The following is a 10,745-nucleotide window of genomic DNA, read 5'->3' as shown; positions in this document are numbered from 1 at the left end:
ATGTTACAGTGTCTTTTTAAATGCGAAAGCGTTACTTCGCAATGTTCCAAGATTTATGTCCGCAGACCGCGTCAACAAAATTGTGTCCGCAGCAGTTGTGAGTAATTGAGAAGTGGTAGAGTTTAATGAGTGGTGTCAATCGATAGAGGGTGACGTAATGTTGTTGCCGAAAAAATAATAAGGCTAATAAGTTATTTAGGTAATTATTACAGGTAAAAAAATGTAAAAGGAAAGGCGAAAATGGTCTCATTAGCCAATAGCTTGGCGGCACATTTGAATTACTAAAATAGTTAACAAAGGCCATTTTTTTAATCTACGCCAGCTACACCGGTGCATCAAAAATCTATTATAGGTATGGAAATTTCCTACACTGGTGTAGCTGGTGTAGGTTAAACAAATGGCCCTTATGTACGCGTGTATGTATGAAAACTTTATTGTCCCACCCATAAGAGTTCATCTATTCCCCGGCCCCGGCACGCAGGCCAGAGGTGCGGGTCAAGAAATACCCCACGGACTAAGGACTAGTGAAGTTACATTGTTGGATGGTGGGATATCCCGCTTCGCAGCCAAGCTTCCTAGGCTTCTCTACTATCTATTTTTAAGCCGGTGCCTGGGGAATCGGCGCATTCCCAATTATGTAATTGAGGGTGCCTTTTTGACCGCAATTTTTGCATTTCGAATCGTTTTCATCTTCGGTCTGTGTCAGGAAGACCTATACTGGACAGATGTAATTTCCAGCTTGTGAACGCCTCCAATGCGCGCCTCATCGTTGGCGGGAGACCGATCTGGGGGCGGATAGCTCCTTTTATTTAGCTTATAGTACTCAGTAAATTCATGATATGTTATGATGCAATGTTTTATTTTCTTGCCATCGGGCTTTTCCGCAGCCGCCTGGCATAGAGAGCTCGGGCGAGCTCGTGTGCAGCCTTGTTGCCAAGGGCAGATTCGGGTTCAGGTATCCATCCAGACGGCCACTGACGTCCGACGGACAGCCGAACTCGGCCGCAACTCGGCGGCCGATTTCGGACGTCCGCCGGAATTCCGGCGTACGTACGAAAGCGGATGGTCGAATCCGTTCGCCCAGAGGACAGCCGCCGTACGTCCGCCACTGGATTTGCTTTTACACAGCTATGATATAGTTTGTAGTCGTCGTGCTCGTCTGAACTGCGCATAAATCAGTAATGCCGTCAAGTCTGCATTATATGATGCCAGAGCGAATCGATGCGATAGAAAGCGTTTCCATTAAACAGTTTTTTTTTTATTTTCCGCGTGTTTCATCGTTGAATTCTTCTATCAAAAATTTTTTATTAAAAGTTAAATGACCATTAAACATTTTTCTATCATGATGCTTCGGTGAAATTTTAATCAGTGGCTGAACAGACGCAGCAAGCAGCAAGCTCAAAAAGAACGAAACCGAACCTATCCTCAAAAAAATCTGAAATGAGCCAATCCAATCCACCTGACAAGTTGAAGTTTAGTCATGGAAGATGGCTTCACGTTTCCGTGTTCTGCATTTTCTGCGCAGTTACAAATACCTACGGCTGTAATGCACTGCTAGCATTGTTTTTTGCTGTGGCTTGGTGCGGCTGGCACACTTTGTTCACCCGCCGATTCCAAAGTAAGTATTTCACCGAACTTTTGTTTCTTTAGTGGAACTTTTCGATGCACCGATAGTGGTGAGCTTTTGGGCAGCCGAACGGTCGAGTGTTTTAGGCGATACTGACAGGATGGCTCCGCGCCGACTAACTAAAGTGCAGCCTCAAGTCTGAGGGCCATCTTTCTCGGCATTACTGGACGCTGCGCCAGTAAGCCGCGCAACTTCTCTGTCTCTGATAAAGGAGTGCCTGCCCGAGCTTTAAAGGAGTTAATTTGTTAACCATGCGCAACGTGCTGAGTTGTAAAAACTATACGAGAAAACTTTTTCACTCCTCGAGCCTATCGTGCGACATGTCTACACTTGTGAAAACGTCGCGAGATTTTTTTTTTTTTTTCTCTTTTTCTTTCTTTCTTTTTTTTTTTTTTTTTTTAATGGACAGCCGCTGATCTTTCTCTCTCGAGCTTTACGACAACTACAGTTTCTAGAAGGAACGGCTGTAGCTACTAAATAACTAAAGGTTTAGTACTCTCCTTCAGCTTTGACAAACCAGGACAGCACCTTGCGCATGTTGGTTATGCATGTGGGACCGAACCGCGCAGAACCGGACAAGGAGATGAGAGAAAAAAAAAGTCAGCACTTGTCTTTTTCTTGACCTGTTGTTCTGCGCGGTTCTGGCAGGAATTTGACATACCGCCGCCGCCATACATTAGGGCTGTGAGCTCTGGTGCCTGCAACGCCTTCTTTTATGCAAAACAGGCATACTGGGAGGCCATGCAAACCGCGGCCTCAAAAAAAAAAAAAAAAAAAAAAAAAAAAACGAGTTGAGCAAAAGTGAGATGAAAACAAAATTGTTGTTGCTTTGTCCTTACAGATATTCAAAGGCTCCTCAGAACTTCATTGCATTATTGACAGCGAGATAATGCCAAAGCTACACTAGAGCCATGCAGCACCTTATAGTGCATGATACTGAGCATATGTCTCGCACTGAAAACTCTTACCATGTTTTTAGATTATCATATTAAAGTAGCTTTAAACCCATGCTTGTTAATACAGTGATAGCCATAAATTGAATCTAGGGCATCATGCTCACATACAAGGCTTCTGATAACCGCTGGTCACATGATGTGGGCTATAGCAGAAACCTGCACCTGGTCATCTTACAAGCATTTGTGCAATTGATGCTTTTAATGTGTTGTAAAAGTTTTTGTGTTCTGTTTCTGTATGGGAATGCTTTCCTTATTGAAGGCTAACATTTGGCTTGCTACAGCAAAACCTCTACCTAGTCATCCTAAAAACAGCACCGCAGTTGGTGCTTTTAGTGTGTTGTAAAAGTATTTGTGTTCTGCTTCTGTATGGCAATGCTTTTCTCGTTGAAGACTAGCATGAGGCTTCCAAAAATTTTTCAGATGCCATTTGCTGTAGCCGATTTCGTAAGCCAACAGGAAGCAGCACTTTGAACATGGAAAACTGTCATCCACGGGGGAAAAACAGCAACATCCCTTTGCATTCTCATTTCTTTGGTATGGCTAAAAGTGAGTATTGTATCATTATCTATATTATTAATATTGAATCATGATTGTCAGTGTTGAAGTTGTTTGAGCGTGATGATTTTAAGCACACAGGACATCCCTTCGACATTAAGGTTTTAGCTTGTTTACATGTAGGATGTAGAACTGGTTTCAACAAACTTCATGCAGCAAATTCTTTTTACATTGTCCACCATGTTACTTTTTGTCATTGTCCGTTGAAGTAAATAACCAGTATTTTACGTTTACACAGTCGTCCACTCTTAGCTTGAATGGGAATGTGTGGCATGCAGTTTGCAAAATAGCAATGCATCCGTCACAGCCATGCATCAAGGCTAAGTGGCTTGTGCGTAGAGGGACTAGCTGCTCCAGCTTCACGTCATCTGCCTCTTTGCTCCAGTGTGCAGATGTGCATTGAGGCAAGGTGGTTTATGTGTAGAGAAACCAGGAGCTTCTTTGTCACATCTGGCTGTTTGTTACGGTGTGCAGATGCACATCGAGGCAAAATGGCTGATGTGTAGAGGGACCAGGAGCTGCTGCTTAACGTTCTTCGCCTCTTTACTACAGTGCACAGCCGTGCATTGATGCTAAGTGGCTTGTGCATGGAGGGCCCAGGAGCTGCAGCTTCACGTCTGCCTCTTCGCTCAGGTACGCAGGTGCGTATTGAGGCAAAATGGCTTATGCATAGAGGGACCAGGAGCTGCTGTGTGGCGTAGTCTGTATATTTGCTATGGTGCGTATTGAAGTACAGTGGGGGGGGCTCATGTGTAAAGGTACCATGAGCTGCTGCGTCATGTCGTCTGCCTCTTTACTATGGTGCGCAGGCATGCATCAAAGCAAAGTGGCTTATGCATAGAAGGACCAGGAACTGTTGCTTCACATCTGCTATGATGCGCAGCTGCGTATTGTGGGTGGTGGTGGAAAACATTGCCATCAGATACAAATACAGGAGGTTACTCACTAGCTGACACTGAGGGGGCCTGTCCTGACAAAAACAAGGGGTCCCTAGTTTGGGACCCCAGTGGTGGTAGAGGGACTAGAGGCTGGTACTTCACGCTGTCTGCCTCTTCGCTACGGTGTGCAGCTGCGATGGATGCAGTGGCATCTCAAAAAGTGCTTGCCACGCACTCGCATGTTCAGCCTGAGTGGACGACTGTGTACCTGCTATAGCTTTGTTATTCATAGAATAAACCTAGGCCAAGTTGGATAAATTATAGCTCACCTCAATATGTGGTCAGCAAAGAAAAGCCACTCCAGAAAATCTGATGCATTTACTGTCATAGGATTCTTATTCATATACATGCTACTGACAAGTCAGATTCTTCACCCTCAGAAATGCCAGAAAAATAACCAAGGGTGCATCTGCAATAGTCTAGCTTGCTCTTTCTCTGCAGACTTGAGTCAGATGTGTGTTCCATTGCTGTGGGTGGGACAGGTGTGAATCTTCGATTTTAAGCTTGCAACAAGTATGTTATTGTAGTTTAAAGGCAAAACGGTACTAATCATCGCAGCCCCCCATGGCCTTTATCCCCTTTTAATAGTGTTTTTGACACTGAATTATTAGTTTACTCTGCACTGTTTCTGTCTAGCTAATGTGCGGAGATGTACATATATTTATATGACTTGGAGTTGTCGACTTTGCACTTAGAAACATTGTAGCGTTATCTGATGTGTTGCTTTCATTTCTTTAATGATTTCTGTAAGGGATCGGTGGGTATGCTAGGCACCATTATTAGTCTGCTCTTTTTGGGTCACCTGTTCAATGCCTAGCTGCGTCTCCCACTTGCCCTCGGACAAGAGGCGGAGAGACGCGCACAGAGAGGCAGCTACAGCTGCTACAGTGCTTAACGGAAACGTAGGCAGAGAGGGAAAGAAGTCCCCTCTTCCGAGGACTTTGCTGTCGCACTCGAAGACGCGGGTACAGGCAGTTTGTTCTCGTTGCTGTGTCATGTAGGGGGCTCATTTACGAACAGTATATAACTAAGGGGTCCTTAGTACTAAGCGTACTAAGGGGTCCTTAGTACGCTGACTGGACCCATCACCCGGAGGCAGCACAGCTTTGAAACGAGCACCTCTTTTGGAAGAACTGCTTATCGTTCGAAGAAAAAACACTGTCAGGTTGAAGGGTGTAAGGCCCGCTTCCTTGTTGGGGAGCCCATAAAAGTGACAATTATTCAGTGCAGGCGCGCTGAGTGGGGTCTCGTTGAGGATTCCAACCCTGGATGTCAACAATGGTGGGAGATGGCGGCGTTGAAAAAGGGCAAGTGTGTAACAGTGACGGTATGATGCGGAGCGGGAGGATGTTGGTTGGCTCTTCTGATGTGGTCCGCAATGGTGCTGACTCGGACGCCAATAATTGCAATAATTGCCCTGTAAAAGGAGCCGCCAAGGATGCAAGCTTTGGGCAATGGTTGCGCACGTGGGACACCGTTTTGATGGGTTCTAATTTTTTTTTTTTTCCTAGGGGAGAGAGTTTGGCATGTGACCTAGTGAGCCAATCATTTCGAGGTCCATTCTCTAAATTCTGTTTGTTGTGAAACGAATTTGTTGTCCCTTTTGCATTGCTTGTATTAGGGAGAGGGTGAAGAACTTATGAAAGTGGAAAGACATGCCAAAATGTTTGTTAGCCAGTCATGTGTGAGTTCGTTGTCATTGGGGATGAGAAATGTGGGCGGAGTCCCGAAGTTAATGAAACGGCCCCGCAGCCTGGAGAACTCGTTCTGAGCTAAATTTTGATCTCTTTCCTCTTCGGCATAGATCATGGTCATTGTTTCACCTGTTGTAAATACGTACATTCATGTATAAATTTTTCAATTCATCTTCCTCTCCGTGTGCAAGTTGTTGTGGCCAGATGCAGTAAATTCACTATTTTCATTTCTATATAACGTGCCTTTCTGAAGATGGTGAGCTCTTTTGTCCAATCCTGTAAGAAAGCAGCAAAGCGCTCCCAAATCTTCCACAAAACTGTGTGATATCTTTAATACTAACTGCGGCTTGGTGGCACTCAAAACATGTAGTTGAGGTAGATTTCTTTCCCCCCCCCCTCTTTTTGTTCGTTCAAATAAGGACCAGCGGACACTAACTCTTGCTTTTGTAATGCCCTAGGCCCCGCCTTAAGGCAGTACTCCAATGTCAATTCCATTTTTATAGCTATGGCTGTCCAACAGCACTAATGTCTTTTATACACTTCTTTTACTAATCTCTTACCCAAGTGGTGGCTTATACTGCAGGGGTGAAAGTCTCTGGACAGTATGTGTAGATTTTGGACTAGAATCGCGATGTAAACGAATTGTGACCTTATTTCTCTTGCACACATGAAAGAACTAATGTTCAACTTTCACATCGACAAGTATGGTCCGAGTTTCCTGGTCGATGTGAAAGTTATGTGCTTTGATTGCAGTTTGTGTACTCCACACACTTGTCCCCGATATTACATAGGGGCAAATTAGGCGCCTTTACAGGGGCAGTTTCTTTGGCGCCCACTACCTTCCCCATAAATAAGCTACAGTGTTTCTTGTGAACAGCTGGCTGCATTTATAAATACCATTATTTTTTTTGTAATTTGTTGTGCGTAGTTGAGAAATCCATGACATACATGCACAGCTGGTTGCCAGAATTGTGCAGCCATATTTCAGTAACTAACATCCATGCTGCATGCTGCCGGTAATACATCAGGAGCTTGTGGTTGTCAGCTTTTTGTGTTTTGTGTGACTATAAGCCTTGCTATTGTAATGTCACATATAGCGCTGTGGGTAAACAAATAACTTTACTTTTAACTTTACTTTTAACTCTTGTAGAAGCATGAACACTGCGCAATCACTGCGGCGGGCTATGCTTCCACATTGGGCTTTAGCCACATGTCAAATGTCTATCTTTATTCTGCTGCAGCAGCTTGCATGTTATCAGATAAGTTACTTCGTCGCAGCTGCTCTAAGGAGACGCTTTCTAGACGCTTGTAGCCTAGATGTTGATGTCGATATACCCCCGACACGCCCAGGGAATGTCTTCGGTAGAGGGCACATGGAAACCAGCGAAATGTGCAGTTTATAGAACAAAAAGGTAACAATTTTAAATGATGTTATTATTGATCACTTCTTTTCAGAGCAGGAACAATGACTTTAGAAATCTGCCTGTTAAACCGCTCAAAATGCAGGTTTCTGCCGCCAATGCGTACCTGTGTAATACTGCAATGCTCTGGCTGTGCTTTATGTTCATATACAGCATCCTTTATGCTTAGTTTCTCTGCATGTGCACTCCATTTCTTGGGCATTGCTGAGGGCGCATAGCAGCAAGCATAACATGCCATGTTTGGTCAGAGTGGCATGTTCAAAAAGACGACATAAAAGCATTAAATACTGAATGCCAGGTTCTGGTCAAACTACGTTTGTATCTTTTGTTATTCTGCATGGGTTTTGCTGTAGTTATATGACCTTTCTATATAGTATGTGACAGTTCTGAATGGAGATGCATGCGTACAGTGCCACCTGGAAAAAGCAATTGAGAGAAACTGGCAGTTGCCCTTGGAGATGTGTAATCAAAGTTCAGCACAGATAACTTGAATTTCATTTCCCCTTCTATTGCAGGAGGAGCCCAGCCTGCTCTTTCCATCTTAGGCCTGAAAGACCAGCAACAGCTGATCGAGCAAATGCACAGGATAGTAACTGCTCCTGGAATCCCGGCCTGCGGAGGCCGCCCACAGAGAACTCGATCATCTCCTCGCTAATTCCGAAATATTAGGTTTCAATAAATACGTTTTCCTCCACCACCTCCCCAAGGGAAGAGCTGTCACGGCCAAGGATAATTAAAAAAAAAATTATTCAAGCAGATTCTTAATACTCCAGTTGGCCTGCATTTTACCATGCCATTCCTTAACATCGATATTTGTTTAGTGTAGACTATTTATGCATGCAGTTTTTCAATAAAGCCAAAAAAATGCTTTTTTTACAACCTCGCATGCTGGTTAGCATGTTTTCAGGAATGGTGCATTTGTGTAAAGCTCAGCTAGCATATGTGCCTCTTTGATGGAAGTTTTAATTGCACACTACTGTTCAGTGCTTTGTGTGTGAAAGTAAAGCAGACAACAGGAAACTTGAACCTGTTGCATATTCTATTGTCTGCTTTACTCTCACGACAAAGGCATTGAGCACTAGTATGTGACTGAAATTTCCATGGCACATGCTTGCTGAGCTTTACACGAATGTTATTGGCAAGTTTTTACACCAATAGCGGGCCCTGCAAGCATGTTCCGGGAAAAGTCCGAATGTCCGCCTCCGGCTGCCCGTCGGACGTCCGTGGGACGCGATCCGGATCCACGAACGATAGTCCGACGGACGTCCGCTGTACGTATATCGAACATAACCGGACTTCCGTCGGATGTCCGAAGGTCCAAAAAAGGACGTCCGTCGGTCGACCGTCGGACGTCTATGGCCGTCTGGGATGCATATAATATTCTTCGATTAGTAGGGTTTGCTAAAAGGATGCACTTGGCTTCCGTCGAGATCCTCCCTTTCCGAAATTTCAAACAGCAGTTTTGCTGTCGCTAATAGCCACGTTTGCCTGCGTACCAACGCAAGCGAGTGCTATTGCAACTTTTTCAGCTGTGTCTGTGTCGCAGGTGCGTGACGAGGCCATGATCTGTATTTCGTTTCCATCGACCACTGCCGAGACTGCAGCTCGATGTTTAGTGCACGATGCATGAGCATAGGCTACTTCTTCGGCTATCTTGTTTCTCGTTCTTTTCGCAATGGTATCTGCTCTGTGTTCTCTGCGTTCTTTATTATGTACCGGGTGCATGTTGCCCTGTGTTTGACATATTGTCAAACGCTTTGGTTAGGTCCAGGCCGAGGATAGCCTTTGTGTCCAGCATGTTGTTTAGAATATCGTACTTAAGTGTGAGCATAACGTCCTGTGTGCTGAGGCCCGGCCTAAAGCCCACAATTTCATGTGGCCAGAGGTTTTCTTGTTCCATGTATTTGGAGAGAACTCGTTTGCACCAGGTGTTCCATTAGTTCACCCACGCACGAGGTTAGCTAGATGGGTCTCAGGTTTTCCAATTTCGGGGGTCTGGCTTGGGAATAAGGACTACATTCGATCTCTTCCATGCTTGTGGAAGGCTTCCGGTTTCCCATACTTCATCCATGTATTTTGTCAACGCCGAGATTGATTCATCGTCTAGGTTTCTGAGGATCGTGTTTGTGATTCTATCGGGTACCGGAGCCGATCTCGTTCTCAGGCCGATTATCTAGGCTCGAACCTCGGCTTCTGTGATGGGAGCATCTAGATCAATTTTGGGTTGTATATTTTGGTAATGTCTCGGCTTCTATTTGGTCAATGTATATCTCGAATAATTTGTCAATTAGCTGGTCATCTGTCCCTTCGAACACGTGCCTAGCCTGGATTTGATTGATGTTTGCCTGCATTTTCGATTTGTTCGGATTTAGTCGATGTCTCAGGTAGTTTCACGTCTTGAATAGGCTCATGCCTTGTTCCAAGTCGTCGCATCTATCAGTCCATGCATGGTATCAGTCAGTTAAGATGACGTCAAGAATGTGGCGTCACGCAACCTGTAGTAGAGCCAAAAAAGGGCATAGGAAGGGATTGGCGGGCAATTTGAAAGTACCAAAGACTAAAGTAGTTAATTAAGGCAGTCAATTAGGGGGACGTCAAGGAGATGTTGCCTCGACCTTTTCGTCGATGACAGTGTATTGTGCGATAGCAGGCTAAAATCTGCAGCGGCTCCTTACATCCTGAGTCTTCTTTCTAGCTGCTCTGATCAAGATATGTATTTTTTTTTGTACGCAAGCTTGCCATAAGGCATATATTATTGAAACTCATGTAAATGGTTTTCCGTGAGGAACCGGAGCAGGCTCCTGCTCTTAGCGTTGTCGGTGAGCCATTTAGAAAAGTCCTTTTCCCTTGTTGTGGTTAATCCCACTTCGCGCAGAATCTGGGTCCTTGATGCCCTTGTCCCTGCGCAAGTCCATAGCAGGTGGCGAACATCCACTTCTGCAGCTGGTGTGGAACACTTCGGGCATGTGGTTGGTCCGATGTCTGCTTGCGATTACCATTGTATTTCCATGTATTTGGTTGCTATTCGGTAGTTCTGTTTCATGCCGCCTGCAACATTTTCGTTATTTTGCATCTTTGAAACAAACAATATGCGTTTGGGAGTGTCCGCTGATCCATGAGCAATAAATGAACACTATGATACTTGCTCATTAAGATAGGTCAGGACTTTGCACTACGCAGGGATTCGTACATACAAAGAAAACACCGAAACACCGAAACATTTTGCTTTGCCAAGATTCTTTAAAATTATACGCGAGCGTTTGCGCGCAATTTGTCTTGCGGGTTTCTGTTAAATGGAAGCATCACGCGTGAAATGGATGGTTGAATGGTCGGCGCTGACGTGGGTGCTGCAGGAATGCCAGTGGATCATTGCGATCGCCAAGAAAGTTGAGCCTTTTTAGGCGTTATATCTGGCCTCGTTACACACGAAATTGGGCGTCGGCGTTTTCACCTAAAAATCACGGGCACGGCTCCGGCAGGTGGTTTTTAGGTGCTGGCATAGCCTGACGTAGGGTTGAGTGACGTCACGTGACCATGTGACATGGCTGATATGG

The 10,745-nt window shown here is 44.8% G+C and overlaps 1 long non-coding RNA gene across 1 annotated transcript; it reads left to right on the top strand.

Moving 5' to 3' along the window:
* The first annotated feature begins 1,461 nt into the window (after positions 1–1,461).
* Positions 1,462–8,553, top strand: LOC146196134 (uncharacterized). Its single transcript, XR_014706082.1, has 3 exons — positions 1,462–1,618; positions 3,004–3,129; positions 7,707–8,553. It is a non-coding gene; the product is annotated as an uncharacterized LOC146196134 (long non-coding RNA).
* The last annotated feature ends 2,192 nt before the right edge of the window (positions 8,554–10,745 follow it).

The sequence above is a fragment of the Amblyomma maculatum genome, chromosome 3, assembly GCF_055883805.1.
Source record: "Amblyomma maculatum isolate TAMU_Amacu chromosome 3, ASM5588380v1, whole genome shotgun sequence".
In the NCBI taxonomy this organism is placed as follows: Eukaryota; Metazoa; Arthropoda; class Arachnida; order Ixodida; family Ixodidae; genus Amblyomma; species Amblyomma maculatum.
This window is presented reverse-complemented; position numbering and strand designations above follow the sequence as displayed.